The sequence below is a fragment of the Bufo gargarizans genome, chromosome 7 (genome assembly GCF_014858855.1).
Source record: "Bufo gargarizans isolate SCDJY-AF-19 chromosome 7, ASM1485885v1, whole genome shotgun sequence".
Lineage (NCBI taxonomy): Eukaryota > Metazoa > Chordata > Amphibia > Anura > Bufonidae > Bufo > Bufo gargarizans.
Genome location: NC_058086.1, coordinates 103478110 through 103501061, shown reverse-complemented (window position 1 = coordinate 103501061; position 22952 = coordinate 103478110). Strand labels below are relative to the sequence as shown.

Below are 22952 nucleotides of genomic sequence, written 5' to 3'. Positions count from 1 at the left end.
CATGTCCACATCATCAGGAAACATAAGTGGTTGTGCGTCAGTGCATTCTATGTCTTCCACCGCTGGGGAAGGGCTAGGTGGATGCCCTTGGGAAACCCTGCCAGCAGAGTCTTCAAAACAGCCTAAGAGACTGCTGCATAACTTGAGGCTCAGACAGTATCCCTGATATGCATGGGGGTCATGTGACAGACTGATAGGCTTGGTTTTCAGGCGCCACCTGTGCGCTTTCTGCAGAAGACTGGGTGGGAGATAATGTGAGCGTGCTGGATCCACTGTCGGCCACCCAATTGACTAATGCCTGTACCTGCTCAGGCCTTACCATCCTTAGAACGGCATTGGGCCCCACCAAATATCGCTGTAAATTCTGGCGGCTACTGGGACCTGAGGTAGTTGGTACACTAGGTTGTGAGGCTGTGGCAGAATGACCACATCCTCTCCCAGCACCAGAGGGTCCACTAACACCACCACGACCACGTCCGCGTCCCTTACTAGATGTTTTCCTCATTGTTACCGTTCACCACAATAAGAAAAAAATTATTTGTCCCAATGTATTTAATTCAAATTCAGGCCTTTTTTTTACAGACACCTAACACTATCTGGCTATATTTTTAGGCACCGTATTACACTAATACAGGCACAGCAGTAACGACAGATTTAGCTGAATATAGGCCTGATACAGCAGAAACCACTGATTTAGGGAATTGCTAAGTTGGGAATTGTATTTCAACCCAGAACAAAAACTGTGCTGAGCAATAACCACAGATTTAGCTGAATATAAATTTGAGGCCTATTATTTAGGCGCTGGGTGATAGGTATACGTTTACGGACAGAATTAGACTTGGAAATGCACGGTAGCATGTGAAGTAATTGAGAATGACCCTATCTGCATCTTCAATCTTTTATACCCTTTTATGGATAGATTTAAAGTAGGCCTGATACAGCAGAAACCACTGATTTAGGGAATTGCTAAGTTGGGAATTGTATTTCAACCCAGAACAAAAACTGTGCTTTGGCGAACACTAAATGAATTGACCAGCTTCAGTAATAAACACAGATTTAGCTGAATATAAATTTGAGGCCTATTATTTAGGCGCTGGGTGACAGGTATACGTTTACGGACAGAATTAGACTTGGAAATGCATGGTAGCGTGTGTGTGAAGTAATTGAGAATGACCCTATCTGCACCTTCAATCTTTTATACCCCTTTATGGATCGATTTAAAGTAGGCCTGATACAGCAGAAACCACTGATTTAGGGAATTGCTAAGATGGGAATTGTATTTCAACCCAGAACAAAAACTGTGCTTTGGCGGACACTAAATGAATTGACCAGCCTAAGCAATAAACGAAGATTTAGCTGAATATAAATTTTAGGACTATTGATTAGGCGCCGGGTTACAGGTATACGTTTAGGAACAGAATTAAACATGGAAATGCACGGTAGCGTGTGAAGTTATTGAGGATGACACTATCCGCACCTCCAATCTAATATACCCTTTTATGGATAGATTTAAAGTAGGCCTGATACAGCAGAAACCACGGATTTAGGGAATTTCTAAGTTGGGAATTGTATTTCAACCCAGAACAAAAATATATCCTTTGCCAGACATCAGGAACACTATTACAATTAGCTGGCCACAGCTGAAACACTAGATTTAGGGTACTGCTATTTTGGCAATTGTATTTCACCCCTCAATAAAATAGCAAGCACAGCCAAGCCCCTGATGTAGGATATAGCAAAAAAATAACCACACTATTGATGGTTAAATGGACTTGGTGGCAGCTTGTGCTGGCGCACCACAAGATACACAATGGCCGCCGATCACCCCAGAGAAAAGTGACTGAAAAACGCTCTGGGCAGCCTAAAAACAGTGAGCAATTAAATAGCAGCAGTTCAATAATCCACAGCTGTAGATCGATCACTGAATTAAGTGTTTTTGAGGAGTTAATCACTGCCTAATCTCGCCCTAACAGTCGCAGCTGCAACCTCTCCCTACACTGATCAGAGCAGAGTGACGTGTGGCGCTACATGACTCCAGCTTAAATAGAGGCTGGGTCACATGCTGCACTGGCCAATCACAGCCATGCCAATAGTAGGCATGGCTGTGACGGCCTCTTGGGGCAAGTAGTATGACGCTTGCTGATTGACTGCTTTGCAGCCTTTCAAAAAGCGTCAAAAAAGCAACAAACACCGAACCCGAACCCGGACTTTTACGAAAATTTTCGGGTTCGGGTCCGTGTCATGGACACCCCAAAATTCGTTACGAACCCGAAATATACAGTTCGGGTTCGCTCATCCCTAGTTGTGACATTATACCTCTACACGCTCAATCTAGTGTGGAAGGTATATAACATATTTGATCATACGATTTTCTGTGGATATGGCAGGATTACTGAGTACAGGCTTTGACTCTGATAGTTGGCTCACAGAAGACAGAGTTTTTTTCTGACAAAACCTTTTGCCAGAAAAAATATACCCCATCATTTGGGGCAGCATTCAAGGAACTGGAGAAAACCTACAGGGAACAAATAGTTTCCTGGTGGGAGGTTCAGAGCCTCGAACATTACTTAGAACACAACATAGTACCAAGGGGTCTGAGAATAACACTAACCCCCGCAACCCATTGTAGGAATGCCTCATTGAGGACAAAATGGGAACTGGAGGCCACCAATAGTTCCCTGCATTTCATGAAACTATTGATTGAACAGGAACGCCACACACTAGAGGGCCTAGATTTTAAACTAAAAGAACACATCAACATTACCCAGTCTTTTGCTCAAGAAACTGAATTTGGGACAAAAGGGAAACAACTCCAAGCATCACTGGAGAAATTTCAATATAATTTGAAAGAGCGAAAACACAAACAGTTTACATGCGACCTAGCAGACTTTTGAGAAAATTAAGTTTACACATTGGTCAGCGAAAGAAGGCGGGCAGTTGAAAGAAATACAGACAATATCTTCAACAGAAATGGATCTCTTCAGTAAGAGGGAGAGGTTGGGGTAGAAGAAACTATAGAGGGGGCTCATACAATAGAGGGGCCCAAGGTTTTTTAGATCTGTATACCTCCTACGAAATCGCTCACAACAATAGCTGCCAATAACAGCACTGGCCCAAAAATAATTAACCTGTCCTCTTACTCTCTAACAACCGCTGAAACCAAGTTCCTTGAAAAGGGTCTCTCTTTTGTCACAACACCCAAATACAACCCGTTTAAGACTATAGTTGATTTAAACCTTTCTGCACGCAAACTGAGGTGGTTCAAATATTTCTGCAATATTGAGAAAAAACAAGGCCTTGAAATGGGTGTCCCCACTGAAATGGTGTCTAAATTATTGCACACAGTCTTACAGCCCCAAATGAACCCTCAATAGGTGAAGGGCCCTTTACGTCTGTCAAAAACAAGAGTAAAAAAACACCCCCAATAGGAGTGACCAACTGTTTTGATATGTTTCTCTAGTTGGTGGGTTCAGAGTTGGAAACTACATACCTACACTCTGCGTCAACAAATTGTACACAAGATGAATTGAGTGCACTGGATAACTTGGTCCAAAATAAGAAATATAACAATTAAACCATCTGATAAAGGTGGAAACACCGTTATGTTGAATACAATCAACTATCAGTCGATGTGTGAGACTTTACTGGCTCCACGAGATTGTTATGACATCTTGGAAGGCGACCCCACTACAGGTTATAAGATGGAACTAAAAAATCTTTTGGATGAGGCCAAAATTAATAAACTAATTAACCAAGAAGAATATGACTTCCTCTATCCACAGTGCCCACAGATAGCCACATTTTACAGCCTCCCCAAGGTGCACAAAGGATACAAACCCACTAAAGGGGTGTCCAATTGTCTCAGGGGTTGATAGCCTGAGACAAAATGTAGGCATATATGTGGATAAAATCCTGGCACCCTTCATGTTATCCCTCCCTTCACATGTAAAGGACACAGGTGACCTTCTTAAACAACTTGAAGGGATCCAATTGGAGGATGGTTGCATATTAGGAAGTGTGGATGTGGAGGCCTTATATTCGTCAATCCCACATAATTGGGGTGTACATGCAGTGGCTCATTTTTTATCGACACGGGGGAATCAATATTTTTTCTTTCTCAGTATTCCCTGAAAGTTCATTGAAGTCCCCTGATGAGTTCTGGTAATTCGGGATGAAACATGGCATGTAGGGCTTTATAAATAGGGTACGAGTAGGGATTAGGCCCCAATACAGGGAAAGGTTCCGTATGGGGTTGCCCCTATCAGGGCGGGTGCACTGTGTCTGTTAGGCAGGTAACCTGTTTAGCCCCCTACCCTTTACATAGGTAGGGCCTTACTCTAGGGTAAAACAGGAGAACAAACTAATGCCTTCACCACAAGAGTGCCGGTCACCATTGTCCTTCTGCCACTCCACAAAAGGACCATCACGCCACCAGGTGTGGATCTCTCTACTGGATGTGGCAAGAGCCATCCTTTTTTCTTTTTCCATTTATCCTATGGAATAAGTAAGTGGCACTTTTATCTAAATAGTTTTTTTGTCTCACAACAATGTGGTGTATACAATACCTATTTTAAACAATACACAGTAAAAGTTATGTTTTAAGATACCCAGTTCACATAATTTTGTGACAATTTGTTTGGGTTGTGATATTATACCTCTACACGCTCAATCTAGTGTGGAAGGTATAAAAAATATTTGATCACTGGTTAACGTTGAAGTTACACAGGGGAGTACTCCTGTCTGCTTGCATCAGCAAGAAATTGTTCACAGCCTTCCTCTGTGTTTTGGGTGTGTTTCGCAGAGTGGCTGAAGTGCATGCTCAGGTTCCTGGCCATTTTCAAGATGTCTTGCAGTTGGGTGGAAGACTTCAGGAACTGCTTTACAACCAGATTAAAGATGTGTGCCATGCAGGGCACATGGGTCAGCCCTCCTTGACGCTGTGCTGACAGAATGACCATGTTTCCGAGGACAAGGTGAACAATGAAGAGGCAGAGGGGAACATTGGCTCCGGAATTACAGCATAAGAATGCGGAGGCAGCATTGCCATCACCTGGCCAAGTTGCTGCTGTGCCTGGGTAGGAACCATATTTACCCATGGGCCATAAAGGACATATATTGTCTTTCACCATAGTTACAGCTACAGCTCCACACATCCGCGTCGCCAAGAACTGTACCAGACACCGACAGGTTCAGGGACTAGCCCACCTTCTGCTGTACCTTCTGCAGGTCTTGTACAGCTTTTTTAGAGAAGTAGTGATGGCTTGGGACTCTTCACCTTGGCTCGGCACAAGCCATCATTTCTCTCGAAAGTGCAGAGTCAACCACATGGAAAGGAAGAGACTTTAATACCAGCAACAAGTTCAGCTTCTGTGCCATTGGATAAGTGCACGCATACTGTTGTTTCTTTGCAATCACATGATCAATTGCTGGTGAAAAAGCATGATGAGGAGTAGGCGGAGGAGGAGCATCAGGACCAGTAGATGATGGGAAGGAAACAAAGCTCTCTTCTGCTGAAGTGGTGGAGCCTTGACTGCTGGAGAAGTGGTGCTGGCTGCTGGGAGTTGAGTCAGGCTGTACCACTACATTTAGTGCCACGGTTTCCCAGGCTACTTTATGGTGACGCTCCATGTGGGTCGTGGTGCCAACATTGGCACCCTGGCCGCGCTTCACCTTCTGCCAACAGATACTACATACGACCACTCTGACGTCCTCAAGTGAGTTCCCACACTGGCAAGTATTGCATTTTACCCTGAGTAGCAAATGGTTTATCCCAGGAACATTGTATGGACTCCAGATCTCACACTGCTGCGACCCTGCTGGCTCACAGCCTTGCTTGCACCCTGCTGGCTCTGCTGCACACTGCCACCGGCAAGCTGCCACCCTCACCTCCTGATGATGTTGATGTAGCCCCATCTTCACCAGGGTCCCACGTGCGATCAGCATCCACTACTGTAGGCTTGTCACTTATATTACCCTCACCAGTCTGATAGCCAGGTCCCTGACCACTGACAACACCTGCTCCCATGCAACTGTCATTGTCGCTACTTGCATGTCTACAGAAAGAAGCAGTGGACTTCTTCTCCACATCTAGGCATGCCAATAGCTGCTGACTGTCCACAATAATATCTTCCCCTCTGGGCTGGCAGCATACATTACTTGCCTGGCAGAAAGAGCAGCAAGGGAAAGAGGTAGGTTCAGAATAGGTGAGGGCACAAAGCTTGTTCCTGAGCCATGCCAACTAAGTGTTGTGTCAGAGGAACCCACCGACTCCTGGCTGTGGGTGTCTGAGGTCAATTGAGGTAACCATTCCAGGACAGCGGGATTGGTCATCAATACACGACCGCTGGATGACAGTGGCAGCTCTGGACAGTTGCTGCAGCTGCTGTTACCAACCTCCCTTCTGCTGCTACTTCTGCTGGCTGTTGGACATACTGTTTTCTAGCACTAACTGTATATGTAAAATAAGTTATATAAGTTAGGACACCTCACTAACAGTAGAACAAGACAGATTATTCACCCGAATTTGAGAATCAAGGCGCAATAGAATTGCTAATCTATTAAACAAGGTGAAAATTCAAATACAGTAGTAGACAGGTTATTTACCCCAATTTGAGAAGTAAGGAGTAATAAAATTGCTTATCTATTAAACAAGGTGGAGATTGTTCAATTAGATAGCTCTGTGCTGGGATTGATGCAAACTGAGCTGTCTCCTATGGATCCCTTCAGCTTTGGATTACACAGTCTGCACTGTCCCTATGCTTTCCCTATGATCTGGTCTTTTAAAATTGCTTCTCTATGAACCTGTTAGGGACATAGGGCATACAGGTACGCACTGATGTCCTGGCACTTAAGGGTGGTGATAGGAACAAGGTGCCTGCTCAAATCATTGAGCAGTCACCTTGGGTCAATGCGCGGGGGGGTTCCGTGACCCCCACCTCCCGTGTCGGCGATCATTGCAAACCGCACGTCAATTCAGACCTGCGGTTTGCGGCTTTTAATGGAGGCTGCGGCGGGGATCATAGGTGCCATCAGGTCCCCGTGCGGCTGTAAGGAAGACCCGATGGCATGGAAGGCAGCGCAATGCCTTCCTTAGGCATTGACGCTGCCTTCTGGTGATGAGCCTGTGAGATCCAGCCCCCTGGATCTCACAGGCAGGAAGCTGTATGAGTAATACAGAAGTATTGGAATGCATTGTAAAATGTATCAGACCCTAAAAGTTGAAGTCCCAAAGTTTCCCCCCCAAAAAAATTTAGTTTCAAGTAAAAAACAAAACAAAAACGTTATTTCCCCCAAAGAAAGTTGAAAAATATTTTGAAAAAATTTGAAGTTGACATATTAGGTATTGCCGCATCCATATCGACCGGCTCTATGAACATATCACATGACCTAACCCCTCAGATGTACAAAACACTGTACAAAATAAAAAATAAAAAAACTGTGCTAAATAGACCTTTTTTTGCCATCTTAGATCACAAAAAGTACAACAGTAAGCGATCAAAAAGGCGTATGCCCACCAAAATAGTACTAATCTAACCGTCACCTCATCCCACAAAAAATGAGCCCCTACCTAACACATTCGCCCAAAAAAAAAAAAAAAACTTTGGCTCAGAATATGGAGACACTAAAACATCATAAAAAAAAAAAGCTGTTATTGTGTAAAACTTAAGTAAATTTAAAAAAAGTATACATATTAGGTATCATCACGTCGGAAATAACCTGCTCTGTAAAAATATCACATGACCTAACCCCTCAGGTGAATACCGTACATCACAAAAAGTGTAATAGCAAGCGATCAAAAAGTCATACGCACCCCAAAATAGTGCCAATCAAACCGTCATCTCATCCCGCAAAAATCATACCCTACCCAAGATAATTGCCCAAAAACCGAAAAACTATGGCTCACAGACTATGGAGACAATAAAACATGTTTTTTTTTTGTTTAAAAAATGAAAGCATGTAGGTAACTTCCCTTTCCAGCTTATGACGCAATATATTTCATATTTAGGGACATCATTGCCGACCAAAACCGATTTGGTCTACAAATTTAACTTCCCCCCAATGTACAAAAGTATTAGACAGGATTTGAAGTCTTGGGCCTCCTTACCGGTATCATGGGTTGGTAGGATCCATATAATTAAAATGGTAGTACTTCCAAGACTACTGTACCTGTTTAGAACGCTGCCCGTCCCCTCATCCGACCTAAAGTCCCTGCAGAAGGATGTCATGAAGTTTGTTTGGGCTAACAAAAGACCTAGCATCTCTAAATCCACAATGTGCAAACATAAATCCCAGGGGGGGTTATGAGTGCCAGACTTCCTGAAATACTATAGAGCAGCTAGATTGGCTCAACTCTTCCTAACACATCTGGACAAGAAAAAACAGCCATTATGGGTTCCCCTAGAAATGTCTAATTTGGCACCATATACATGGACAGCCTTGATATGGACGACATCATCTTTGCCGTCGTCCGTCCGCACCACATCCCTCCCATCTCATTATTCGTTGATACTTTGGAGATCAGTAAGGTTCAAATATAAATTGCAGTCCACTCCATCCCCGCTGACCCGGATTTTTGGCAACCCGATGTTTTGTCCGGGTTTACGTCCCATGCCATTTCATTGGTGGTTCAGCAACAACCTTACCACGCTGCATAAATTCCTCCGTAGGGGCACCCTAGAATCTAAAAGCGATTTTTGGGAAAAACACTCCATCTAGTGGAGAACATTTTAATGTTAATAGAATTTTCTCCTTCTTGAGGTCCCTAGTAGGGTCAACCAAGAACATAGACTTTACCCCTTTTGAGAGAATGGCTGCTTACTCTCTGTATAAACAAGGTCTTTTGTCCAGAATTTACGGATACCTTGATGCCTACCCAGAGAGGATAAAACTTCCTTACATGCTGGCGTGGGAAAGCGACATAGGAATGGAATCCTCTGTCTCCACGTGGTTCCAGCGCTCACAAACACTTACAAAGAGCTCCTGGCAAGTTACCTTAGCTGAAACCTCAATTAAAATCTTGCATAGAACATACATGGTTCCAGCCAGGTTACACCTTATGTATCCAGAGGTATCCCAGAAATGTTTTAGGGGATGTGATGCGGACGGCACGATGCTACACATTTGGTGGACCTGTCCAGTGGTGAGGTGCTTCTGGGATCAGATCTGCTCACTGATTGCTACCACCCTTAATTGTAGATATCTGGCTACGATTTCTCAGTGTTTATTGGGCGACAGGCCTTCCGCTTTTAAGTGGCGCACACCTCTACTTAGCAAACAAGCAGTTAGACAGGGTCAACAAACTGCTCCTCTGTGAAAGACTCATTGCAATCAGGACAGATACGGTCGCTGTCTTTGAAAAGGTCTGGGACCCTTGGTTGTCATCCACTTTTTCTGTGGACCTCAGATATACCTTCACACTGTAATGTTTCTATTTACAATTGTATGACACCTCATTGTACCTACTTACCTCTGATACTGATTGATCCGAGTTGTTTATTTCTCACTTTTTTTTAAATTATTATTTGATTTACTCTGATAATACATATGGATAATGATCTATGATGCAGTATTATTCTGTAACGTACCTTTGTACTTTAATTTTTCCTACCTGAAATAAATGATTTTTGAGACTAAAAAATGAAAGCATTGTGTAAAACATTGTGTAAAACTCAGGCCTCATGCACATGACAGTATTTTTTCACGGTCCGCAAAACAGGGTTCTGTTGTTCCATGATCTGTGTCCATTTGTTCTTCCGTGTGTCTTCCGTGATTTTTGGAGGATCGCCATACATGAAGGAAAGTTTAAAACAAGTTGTTTTGGTGTCTGCCTTGACATGCGGAGCCAAACGGATCCGTCCTAACTTACAATGCAAGTCAATGGGGACGGATCCGTTTGACGTTGACACAATATGGTGCAACTGCAAACGGATCCGTTTGACTTTCAATGTAAAGTCAGGAGTCCCTATCAGAGTTTTCTCTAATCCGATGGTATATTTTAACTTGAAGCGCCCCCAGCACCATGGGAACGCTACTATGTTAGAATATACCATCGGATTTAAGTTACATCGTGAAAACTCAGATCCGACAGTATATTCTAACACAGAAGCATTCCCATGGTGATGGGGACGCTTCAAGTTAGAATATACTAAGAACTGTGGACATAACTGCCCCCTGCTGTCTGGCAGCACCCGATCTCTTACAGGGGGCTGTGATCCGCACAATTAACCCCTCAGGTGCCGCACATGAGGGGTTAATTGTGCATATCATAGCCCCGTGTAAGAGATCAGGTGCTGCCAGGCAGCAGGGGGCAGACCCTCCCCCCCCCCCAGTTTTAAATTAATTGGTAGACAGTGCGGCACCCCCTTCCTCCCTTCTCTGTATTAAATTCATTGGTGGCCAGTGCGGCCCCCCTCCCTCCCTCCCCTGTATTAAAATCATTGATGGCCAGTGCGGCCCCCTCTCCCTCCCTCCCCTGTATTAAATTCATTGGTGGCCAGTGCGGCTCCCCCCCGGCCCCCCCTCCCTCCCCTGTATTAAATTCATTGGTGGCCAGTGCGGCCCTCCCTCCCCTGTATTAAATTCATTGGTGGCCAGTGCGGCCCTCCCCAGTATTAAATTCATTAGTGGCCAGTGCGGCCCCCCTCTCTCCCCCTTAATTAAAATTGGCCACCAATGAATTTAATACAGGGGAAGGAGGGAGGGGGGCCACACTGGCCACCAATGAATTTAATACTGGGGAGGAGGGAGGGGGGCCGCACTGACCACCAATGAATTTAATACAAGGGAGGGAGGGAGGGGGACTGCACTGGCCACCAATGAGTTTAAAACAGGGGAGGGAGGGCAGCACCCGATCAGGGGGCTGAGATCCGCACAATTAACCCCTCAGGTGCCACACCTGAGGGGTTAATTGTGCGGATCACAGCCCCCTGTAAGAGATTGGATGCTGCCAGGCAGCAGGGGGCAGTCATGTACACAGTTCTTAGTATATTCTAACTTAAAGCATCCCTATCTCTATGGGAACGCCTCTGTGTTAGAATATACTGTCGGATTAGAGTTTTCACAATGTGAAAACTCAGCTCTGAAAAAGCTGTATGCAGACTTACAGATTTGCGGATCTGTCTGTGCTAAAGTAGCCTATGGACACGGAACACGGACGCGGATGGCAATCTTGTATGCCTCCGTGTTTTTTCACGGACCCATTGACTTGAATGGGTCTGTGAACCGTTGTCTGTCAAAAATAGGACAGGTTATATTTTTTGACGGACAGGAAACACTGATCACGGACGCAGATGACAAACGGTGCATTTTCTGAGTTTTCAACGGACCCATTGAAAGTTAATGGGTCCGCAGAAAATCATGGAAAACTGAATAACGGACACGGATGCACACAACGGTCGTGTGCATGAGGCCTTACATAAATAAAAAAATAGCATAGATATTAGGTATCGCCGCATTCGTGACAAGCTTCTCTATAAAAATACCAAAAGATCTAACCTGTCAGATGAATGTTGCAAATAGAAAAAAAAAATGGTGCCAAAAAAGCTATTTCTTGTTACCTTGCCTCACAAAAAGTGTAATATAGAGCAACCAAAAATCATATGTACCCTAAACTAGTACCAACAAAACCCTATCCCGCAGTTTCATTAATGGGGTCACTTTTTTGGAGTTTCTACTCTTGGGGTGCATCAGGGGGCTTCAAATGGGACATGGTATGAAAAAAAACAGTCCAGCAAAATCTGCCTTCCAAAAACGGTATGGCATTCCTTTCCTTCTGCGCCCTGCTGTGTGCCCGTACAGCAGTTTACGACCACATATTGGGTGTTTCTGTAAACTACAGAATCAGGGCCATAAATATGCTGTTAACCCTTGCTTTGTAACTGGAAAAAAAATCTTAAAATGGAAAATCTGCCAAAAAAGTGAAATTTTGAAATTGGATCTCTATTTTCTATTAATTCTTGTGGAACACCTAAAGGGTTAACAAAGTTTGGTAAATCTGCTTTGAATACCTTGAGGGGTGTAGTTTCAAGAATGTGGTTATTTTTGGGTGGTTTCTGTGACGAACTGCGACCGCCACGGCCACAATACGTCACAAAACCGTCACAGCGCCCCTAATGGTCAATCCGCAAACAGGCCTCCCAGCCACTTTCAGCACACCGACAGTCTAACTTGAGTCCGTACAGTCGATAGGCTGAAAGCGCAGTTATTGGACCGCCGATTGACCGCCAGAAAGCGTGTGAGCGACCAGACCGGAACTACACACAGGGTAGTTTAACTGCCACCACCTTGCAATTTATGGGAGCAAGAAACCCACTATCTAGATAACACAACCGAGTAGCTTTCTCTTCGGAGAGGCTAGGGTAAGTTTTTGCAGTGTTTGAAAACAGGCATATGGCTAGAGAAATGACTTGGAGGTCATTTATTATATATCTATATACAAGTTGGTAAGGCTGATTAGTCAGCCTGCATTTGTGGGAGGGACGGAGGCTCTTCATATACGAGCCACACCCTCACTCACAGGTGTGTGTTTTCAGGTGCACAGCTGCCGCTGGGTGTCATTAGCACACTAGGTTCTCTGGTGGTAGGATTCTTTCTTTGCAGCATGGAGCTTGTTATTTTGCTCTCTGCTACCTGTAGCATGCACGTGCCATACTACGTAAGTCAGGTGTACTGACCTGCGTCCGTTCTGGGCCCTAGGATGCCGCTTACCCGGGATGGCCACCAAGCTCTCAGCAACCGTGCGGCCTTGCTTGATGCTAAGGTTTTCTGTCCATACACTGGAACTGGTCTTCCTGGGACAACCTCTCTTTCAAAGTGCTGGATCCAGACAGGGGACAGCAGATGCTCGCCTTCCTTTGAGTATCCATTCACTGCCGGACATCTGCAAGCCAGGATGGAATCGGATTCAGCCCCTCACAGCACAATCCTTCCACCATGTCAGATCAACACTTACTGGTTCACCCAGAAGCATGTTGACTGTGCTGCAAAACAGTGGCCTCTAGTGCCCGGAATGCCAAATGACAGCTCCAGTACAATTTAAACATAAATATACAGGCAGAGCTTCTCCACAATCTCATACTTTCATGCTCCGCTGTTATCCTGAGCGGCATTTACACTTTCGGCTTTTATTTAATGTCTTATGCTGCATCGGCACGTCTTCACTGTACTGCACTTTTCTACTCTTGGTTCGTATTCACTCAGATTGGTCTCACACTCAAGCTGCGCTCACCTGTTGGCTGTTACATCTCATTCCATCCCCAGCCGACAGCCGGATCCGTATTACATGCCTGTTATTACATGTTGTATACTCGGCTTACAGCCATAGCTGCTACTGTTACTCCGTTTTCATGCTCTGGACGCACCACCCTGGTGTTCCCACCTTGCTCCACTCACAACCAGAGCTGCGTTTATACCAATCTTCATGCTCTGCTTATACCCAAAGTTGTGTTCACAGTTCTACTGCTACACCAGGTTGTATACCCCACTCACCAAAACCGCTTTCCATGTCTGCAGTCACATCAAGTTAATATTCCGTTCACATCCAAAGCTGCTTCCGCATGTCTGCTTTTCACATCTTGTCCTATACCCCTTTCACTACTAGAGCTGCGTCCACATGTCTGCTTTCGCATCACGTCAATACTCTGCTCACTTTCAGGTTGCATTTATACGTCTTTATACCATGCTTTTCATGCGCCTATACCATGTTTTTAGGTACCACTCACATCCAAAGCTGCATTCACCCATTTGTTGTTACATCATGTGTTGTACTCTGCTCCCACTCAAAGCTGCATTCTCCTGTTTATTGCTACATCATGGTTTTGCTCAATCTCACCGGGGCAGTCTGCACCCACCGCTCTGGTACCTCTCTCCTGACAAACATAACTGCGTTCTTTTCAGGCTTACGTTCCCTTCCTCGGTGGTCTGTCACATTCCATAGGCCTAGTTTCTGTTTAATCCTGTTTCGTATTCACTCAGATTGGTCTCCTGCCCCAGTTCACCAAACAGCTCCTCAGCGGAGGTCAGTGGGCCGATAGGAGTCAGTTTCCTGGTATGTTTTCACAAGCTGTTCATTTGTTTGTCACGATAAGAGACTTCCCTTAGCGAACTCGCAGTGTCCCAGGCATTTCATGTTTACTTTTATGGTTCACGGTGGTTAGTGTTTTATGTATGCACGTGCTTCGGATTACTAATGTCTATATTTTTAACGCCTGTTGGCAGTCATGTTCCTTAGGCCACCTTCTAACCAATCCAATCATTCAAGTCGCTTCATATGCCATCAGGTCCGGCTTACGTTTTAATTACTTATCGTCACCGCAACGTCATCCCTCTGGCTTCGGGGGCCCTATGACCGATCCGGCCTCATGGCTCCGGGGGCCCCTTTACCGCTTTTCATGTTTTGTTTGTTAAGGGTACGACATGGTTGTAGGCTGGTTAGTGTCCCAGGTTTCTGTTGGAGGTTATGCGAGTCCATGTCTTTGTCTTTCTAGGTTCTCGAGTCCCGGTTGCTTACTAAACCCGTTGGGTTAAGGCCCAATCTTTTCCCCAGCCGTCCTTAATTCTAAGGTTCGCATCCCGGCGGCTGCCCGGCCCCATGGGCCCCTGGTGGTTGCTTCAGCCCCATGGCTTCAGGGGTCTGACCAATGGTTGTCTGTCCACCTGTGCAGCTATGCTTTTGAATGACTCATATCTTTACCTGCTTATGTTATTAATTTGAGTTAATGTCCGTTATTATCTCCATTTTCTGTCACGTTTCCCTTCGTCTTTTCAGGTCATGCAGTTGAACTATTGGGGTCACCTTCCACGTTGGTCAGGTCTCGTTCCTAACGATATTTCGCCTTGCATGTTATTCAGGCCACGTAGTTTATCTTGGGTATCACCTGCCACATCGGTCAGGCTCATGGTTTAATTCACGTGCACCTTATTCATGTCACTTTTCATAGTTATAATTCTTAATAAAAAAAATAAAAAAAATGGCTTCGGGGGCCTGACGACTGCTTCGGCCCCATGGCTTCGGGGGCCCGACGACTGCTTCGGCCCCATGGCTTCGGGGGCCCGACGACTGCTTCGGCCCCATGGCTTCGGGGGCCCGACGACTGCTTCGGCCCCATGGCTTCGGGGGCCCGACGACTGCTTCGGCCCCATGGCTTCGGGGGCCCGACGACTGCTTCGGCCCCATGGCTTCGGGGGCCCGACGACTGCTTCGGCGCCATGGCTTCGGGGGCCCGACAACTGCTTCGGCCCCATGGCTTCGGGGGCCCGATGACTGTTTTCAAACCAGCTGGGCTGATTGCCTGGTTGGTTGTCCATCTGTGCATCTAGGCTGATTTGGCCCCTATGTATCGCACACATACCTGCTTCCCTAATTTCCTAATAATCCATGTTGATCGCTCCATGTTGATCCATGGCTTCGGGGGCCCGACGACCTGCTTCGGCCCCATGGCTTCGGGGGCCCGACGACCTGCTTCGGCCCCATGGCTTCAGGGGCCCGACGACCTGCTTCGGCCCCATGGCTTCGGGGGCCCGACGACCTGCTTCGGCCCCATGGCTTCGGGGGCCCGACGACCTGCTTCGGCCCCATGGCTTCGGGGGCCCGACGACCTGCTTTGGCCCCATGGCTTCGGGGGCCCGACGACCTGCTTCGGCCCCTTGGCTTCGGGGGCCCGACGACCTGCTTCGGCCCCTTGGCTTCGGGGGCCCGACGACTGTTTTCAGTCCTGCTGGGCTGATTGCCTGGTTGGTTGTCTATCTGTGCATCTAGGCTGGCCCCTATGTATCGCACACATACCTGCTTCCCTAATTTCCTAATAATCCATGTTGATCGCTCCATGTTGATCCATGGCTTTGGGGGCCCGACGACTGCTTCGGCCCCATGGCTTTGGGGGCCCGACGACTGCTTCGGCCCTATGGCTTCGGGGGCCCGACGACTGCTTCGGCCCTATGGCTTCGGGGGCCCGACGACTGCTTCGGCCCCATGGCTTCGGGGGCCCGACGACTGCTTCGGCCCCATGGCCCCTATGTATCGCATACATACCTGCTTCCCTAATAATCCACGTTGATCGCTCATTTTATGTTTTGACCGCAAACTGGTCCGGTTCGCCCTACAGCATTATTGTCATGTCTTACGCAGATATTTCGTCTTTCTTTAATTGTTCATGCTTTCGTTCAGGTCCTGCCAGAGGAAGAACAAGTAGGGCAATTCGCTCTAGCATTTCAGTCTCTGATTGTAGTCGATCATATCTTGTCAACCAGGTCCCCACGCAAAGTCTTTGCCTTTTTACCACGACCAGGAATTCATTTTCGCCAGTAGCTTCATTGCATTGCATTCCCTCACTCATGGGAGGGCATAGACAGAATCTTGTATATTATGGCTTCATAGCTTCTTGCCGCACTAACCTCCGACTCCCTACAACCACGCTGAATCGGATTTTGGACAAGGTCCAGCATTTTCTCACGGTAGAAGATTCAGATAGTAGGTCGGTCTTCACGTCTCAAGCGTAAAAACAATTCTCAGGGGCGCACAGTAGAACAAAGCGCGGATAGCTGTTGTCTGGGTAACTATTCATGGTTCTTTTTGGCCCTCATTCCTGCATAGTCTAGGCAATTAGGTTTTGGTCCCATGATCTCCTGACGCTAGGGCATTGCCAGTACTCACACTAGAACCAAACTTTACAAGTTTCAGTTGGTTTTTATGATCCATTTCACAACGTTTTCTCGGTCCTCCATTCCGCTTTTGTGCAATATCCGCAATATTGAGCATCATGTCTCTGGCCTTGTCATCCACAAGATGGGTTGTAGGTTTCCTACTGGTCTTGCCTCACATACCCCGAATTTTCGCTCTAGATCCCGGATGCCTTGCAGTTGGCTTGGGGATTTGTTTGTACATGCCATTCAAATTCCTCTTCTACCCTACTTGGCTTGGTTTTTGCCCACTTATAGGCCTACCCACGATCATGGCTTAGGGCACACAACAAGCCATTTAGTGAGGTCAGCTAAGACACGCCTAGCTGGGTTAGGTTGTTCCCGTTGTTTTCTCCCTAGGGTTTTCCGGATACCTCTTGGCCGTAGCCATGACCACAAGTTGGTAAGGCTGATTAGTCAGCCTGCATTTGTGGGAGGGGCGGAGGCTCTTCATATACGAGCCACACCCTCACTCACAGGTGTGTGTTTTCAGGTGCCCCACCCTCCCTCCTTTATCTTCTCATTTCCACAGGGTATGCCCACTTATAGGCCTACCCACGATCGTGGCTTAGGGCACACAACAAGCCATTTAGTGAGGTCAGCTAAGACACGCCTAGCTGGGTTAGGTTGTTCCCGTTGTTTTCTCCCTAGGGTTTTCCGGATACCTCTTGGCCGTAGCCATGACCACAATGCAAATTATCAAGATGCACAGTAATTATTAACACAATAATAAAGGAAAATATAGTCCAATAAACAAAAGGGAGAAAAGAAAGAAAATACTTAGTTTCCGCAGAAAAGATGTCCGTTGGTGAAATAGTCCGTTGCAGGGATAAAGTCCAAGAAACCTTTGTCCAGTGTAATATGCCTTCAGCCCACAGGTTCTCTGGCTGAGGCCCTCTTTAGGTGTTGTTAAAAGTGGAGAACTCCTTTAGCAGATTCTAGGTCTTTGTTATAAAGGGTCCCAGAATCAAGGCGGGGAATTGAGAGTCCGCCTGCTGGGCAGGCTGTATTCCTGAGGTGAATGTCAGTTCTGAAATATGGCATGTGCCATATCGCGGGATGTCTCCGCTGTACACAAGTAACAAGCACATATTCACATTCCCCACAAAATATGGAGTTCAGGGATACCAAATATTACTATTATAACTGGTTCTATGATGGGGTAACACCATAACTTTACCTGGGCACATCTTAGAGTTATGTTTGTCCTATGTAAACGTCCAGTGAATTCTGAGTGACACGATGATGTAATTTTTACATCCGTAAGATGCATGGTCTCTCTTAAAAAGGTAAAAATCATATCTCAGATTCATGTTGCAATCTGGGAAACCTTGGTGCCGACCTGTCTGCAGCAAGCTAGCTTACAGACCCTTATGGCAGCGACACCATATGGCTCCCCCCAGGTGCAGTCTTCACACCTAGCTGTGATATCTCTTCTGAAAGGGAAGTTCTTTTGTCAACCTGAGGAAGCCAGCTGTAATTGCGTTATCTGCTGGGCATCTATTGACTGACTTGAACAAAAGGACTATGTTGTTCTCTGGGTACAACAGAAGGACAGAAGGAGACGCTCTGAATAATCAAATTGTAGGTTCTGGGGCCTAGGGAAATAATTACTGTTTAATAGACCTACTGATCAATAAGGCAGAGTAATATTGATAATATTGGGAGGACAGTTCAATATTCTCGCGGATCATCCGTGACAGTTTCTATTATGTAAGCCTCACAAAGTGACTTCAGACCTGAACTGGTCCTTAAAAAGTGGGTTTTAGAAAATTTCTGAAAAATTTCAAGATTTGCTTCTAAACTTCTAAGCCTTGTAACATCCCCAAAAAATAAAATATTATTCCCTAAATTATGCAAACATGAAGCAGACATGTGGGGAATGTAAAGTAATAACTATTTTTGGAGGTATTACTATGTATTATAGAAGTAGAGAAATTGAAACTTAAAAATGTGCTAATTGTTCCCAATTTTTGGTAAAGTTGGCATTTTTTTTATAAATAAAAATGTTTTACTCCATTTTACCAGTGTCATAAAGTACAATATGTGACGAAAAAAAACTCATCGCATAATGGCCTGGATAAGTCAAAGCATTTTAAAGTTATCACCACATAAAGTGACACTAGTCAGACTTGCAAAAAAATGGCCTGATCCTCAAGGTGAAAATGAGCCTGGTCCCTTAGGGGTTAAACAAGGTGGACACCGCAATAATAGTAACATTAGAAAGCTTATTCACCAGTTAACAAGTGGCTGAAGAACTGGTGTAGAAGTTGGGGTTTGGGTTCATGGAGAACTGGGCTGACTTCTCCGTTGGCTACAGGCTCTATCATAGGGATGGGCTGCACCTAAATGGGAAAAGGGCAGCTGTGTTGAGTGAGAAGATGGCTAGGAGGTTGGAGGACTGTTTAAACTAGGGACTGGGGGGAAGGGTAATTACGTTAAAGGATGGGAAGATAGAGACCAGGGGCAAGATAATGGGACTGGGGGAGAAATGGAAGTGGGGACTACAACAGTTCAGAAGGAAAGGTGCAGAGTAAAAAAATATACATAAACATCTTAATTGTATGTATACGTATGCCTGAAGCCTGAGTAACAAAACTGGGGAACATTAATTTGTGATGTGTGAGGAGGACTATGACATAATGGGAATAACTGAGACATGGCTGGATGATAGCTATGACTGGGCAGTTAATGTACAGGGTTACAGTCTGTTTTTAGAAAGGATCACAAAAAATGGATAGGGGGAGAGGTCTGCCTTTATGCAAAGTCCTGTCTAAAGCCCACAGATATAAGTGAGGGACATGAACATGTGGAGTCACTGTGGGTAGAAATACATGGAGGCAAAAACAATAATAAAATATTAATAGGAGTTTATTTTAAACCACCTAATATACTAGAGTCCACAGAAAATCTGCTGCTAAACAAGATAGACGAGGCGGCAGATCATAATGAGGTTATTATTATGGGGAACTTCAACTACCCAGATATAGACTGGGGAACTGAAACCTGTATATCTTATAAAGGAAACAGGTCCTTGGCAATAACCAAAGACAATTACCTTTCCTAACGGGTTCAGGACCCGACTAGAGGGACAGCCATACTAGACTTAGTATTAATCAATAGACCTGATATAACAACAGATGTGCAGGTTGGGGGACACCTGGGAAATAGTGACCAAAAAGTAATAACCTTCCAATTCTCATTCAAAAGAGTGTTTTTTCAGGGAGGAACAAAAATACCAAACTTCAAAAAAGCTAAATTTAGCCAACTAAGAGAGGCTATAGGCCTAACTAACTGGGACCTCAGTCTTCAAAAATAAAAATACAGCCACAAAATGGGATATTTTTAAAAGCATCCTAAAATCTAATTGTGAGAGCTACATACATTATAGGACTAAAAGATTAACCCTTTCAAGACAAAGCCATTTTTCACCTTTCTGCCCAGGCCATTTTTATCAAATCTGTGTCACTTTATGTGGTAATAACTTTAAAACGCTTTTAATAATCCAGGCCATTCTGAGACAGTTTTCTCATCACATACTGTACTTCATGAAATTTGTAGAATTAAGTTAAAAAAAATCATTTTTATTTATAAAAAAAATACCAAATTTACCCAAAATTTTGAAAAATTAGCAAATTTCCAAATTTCAATTTCTCTACTTTTATGATAGTAATAAATCCAAAATAGTTACTTAGTTACTACTTTACATTCCCCATATGTCTACTTCATGTTTGGATAATTTTGTAAATGCCATTTTATTGAAGATCCTGTTTCGGCACTTCAAGACCCGGTCAAGACCATCTTGAGTTTAAAAAATGTTCTTTATTCCACATAAAATGTATTCAGTATAAAAACAATACATTTGGGGGAATTAAGATCTCCCTCATCAGGTTAAAAATTAAGTTCTTAATTTTTAACCTTATGAAGGGGATCAAAATTCCTGAAACGTGTTGTTTTTATACTGAATACATTTTATATGGAATAAAGATTATTATTTTTTAACTCAAGATGGTCTTGACCGGGTCTTGAAGTGCCGAAGCAGGATCTTCATTTCTTCATACGACTACCTTTCTGGAGGGACTGGACATCCTTCTACAAAAGAAGCCCGACCTGTGGCAGCACACCCAAAGAACAGCTTTTTTGTTGCGCCTATACTATCACAACACTAAAAGGTGAGCCTACAATTTTTAGCGTTTCGGTCCTTTAGACACCTTAGGACATACTACCCTATTGTGCGCCCTTTTATTGAGCCCTAGGCACGTCCACACTCCAAAGAATTTTATTTTTTGGTGGACGTTAGAAGGCTTAGAAATTTTGAAGCAAATCTTGAAATTTTTCAGACAATTATCAAAATCCACTTTTTAAGGACCAGTTTAAGTCTGAAGTCACTTTGTGAGGCTTACATAATAGAAACCACCCACAAACTGCACCCCTCAAGGTATTCAAAACTGATTTTACAAACTTTGTTCCACAAGAATTAATTGAAAATGGAGATGAAATTTCAGAATTTAACTTTTTGGGCAGATTTTCCATTTTAATAAATTTTTTCCAGTAACAAAGCAAGGGTTAACAGCCAAACAAAACTCAATATGTATTGCCCCGATTCTGTAGTTTACAGAAAAATACCATATGTGGTCATAAACTGCTGTACGGGCACACACCAGAGTGCAGAAGGAAAGGAACACCATATAGTTTTTGGACGGCAGATCTTGCTGGACTGGTTTTTTGAAACCATGTTCAATTTGAAGCCCCCCTGATGCACCCCTAGAGTAGAAACTCACAAAAAGTGACCCCATTTTGGAAACTACGGGATAAGGTGGCAGTTTTGTTTGTACTATTTTAGGGTACATATGATTTTTGGTTGCGCTATACTACACTTTTTGTGTGGCAAGGTTACAAAAAATAGCTGTTTTGGCACAGTTTTAATTTTGTGTTATTTACAACGTTCATCTGACAGGTTAGATCATGTGCTAATTTTATAGAGCAGGTTGTTACAGACGCTACAATACAAAATATGGCTACTTCTTTGGTTGTTTGTTTCAGTTTTACATAATAAAGCATTTCAACATTCTGAAACCGCAGTTTTTGGGGTTTTTTTTTTTTTTTTGAGCGACTGTAGGGGCTATTTTTTTTCAGTATGAGATGGTTTGATTGGTGCTATTTTATGGTGCGTATGACTTTTTGATTGCTTGCTATTCCACATTTTGTGATGTAAGGTGACAAAAAATGGCTTTTTTTAAACATTTTTTTTAAATTTATTTGTATTTCTTTTTTACAGTGTTCACCCGAGGGGTCATGTAGTATTTTTTAGAGCAGGTTATTCTGGTAGCGGAAATACCTAATATCTTAACTTTGTTTTTTTAACATTTAACACCTTAAAAGCATTTTTGAAACAAAAAAAACATGTTTTAGTGTCTCCATAGTCTGAGTGCCATAGTTTATTTTTATTTTTTGGGTGATTGTCCTAGGTAGGGAATCATTTTTTGAGGGATGAGGTGATTGGTACTATTTTGGGGAGCATATAGTGTTGCACGATGTAAGGTGACAAAAAATGTTTTATTTTTAGCACAGTTTTATTTTATTTTCACCGGAGTGGTTGGTTCATATGATATTTTTATATAGCCAGTCGATACGGATGCGGTGATACCTAATATGTCGACTTTTCTTTTTTTTACCAATTTTTTATAGATTTTTTTTCCTTTATTTTGGGGAAAGGATGTTTTTAGTATTTTTACTTGAAACTTTACATTTTCTTTATTCCTTTATTTTTTTGTCCCATTATGGGACTTCAACTTTGGGGGTCTGGTCCCTTTTGCAATGCATTGTAATGCATTGGCTGTAAGTGTATTATGCAGTGTAATACACTTCAGCCTGCTTGCCTGTGAGATCCAGGGGGCTGGATCTCACAGGCTCTCCCGGAAGGCAGCCACAATGCCTAAGAAAGGCATTGGGCTGCTTTCCCTGCCATCGGGTCCTCATCAAAGCATGTCTGAAGTCAGCGCTGACCGCGGCCGTGCAGGGGTTAATGTGCCGACCCTGCCACAGATAGTTACGGACGTGGTGCTACCTCATATGTATACTTTTTATTATTTATTTAAGTTTTACACAGTAATAGCATTTTTTTAAACAAAAAAATTATGTTCTAATGTGTCCATGTTCTGAGAGCTATATTTTTTTTAAATTTTGCTAGCGATTTTCTTATGTAGGGGCTCATTTTTTTCTGGGATAAGGTGACAGTTTCTATTGGTACTGTTTTGTGGGACATATGCCTTTTTGAT

At 44.1% G+C, this 22952-nt stretch overlaps 1 protein-coding gene across 1 annotated transcript in view; it reads left to right on the top strand.

The window, feature by feature from the left end:
- The window catches only part of DDR2 (discoidin domain receptor tyrosine kinase 2), a 1312077-nt gene that overhangs the window by 1078288 nt on the left and 210837 nt on the right, over positions 1-22952 (top strand). The gene's annotated exons all lie outside the window — the stretch shown is intronic.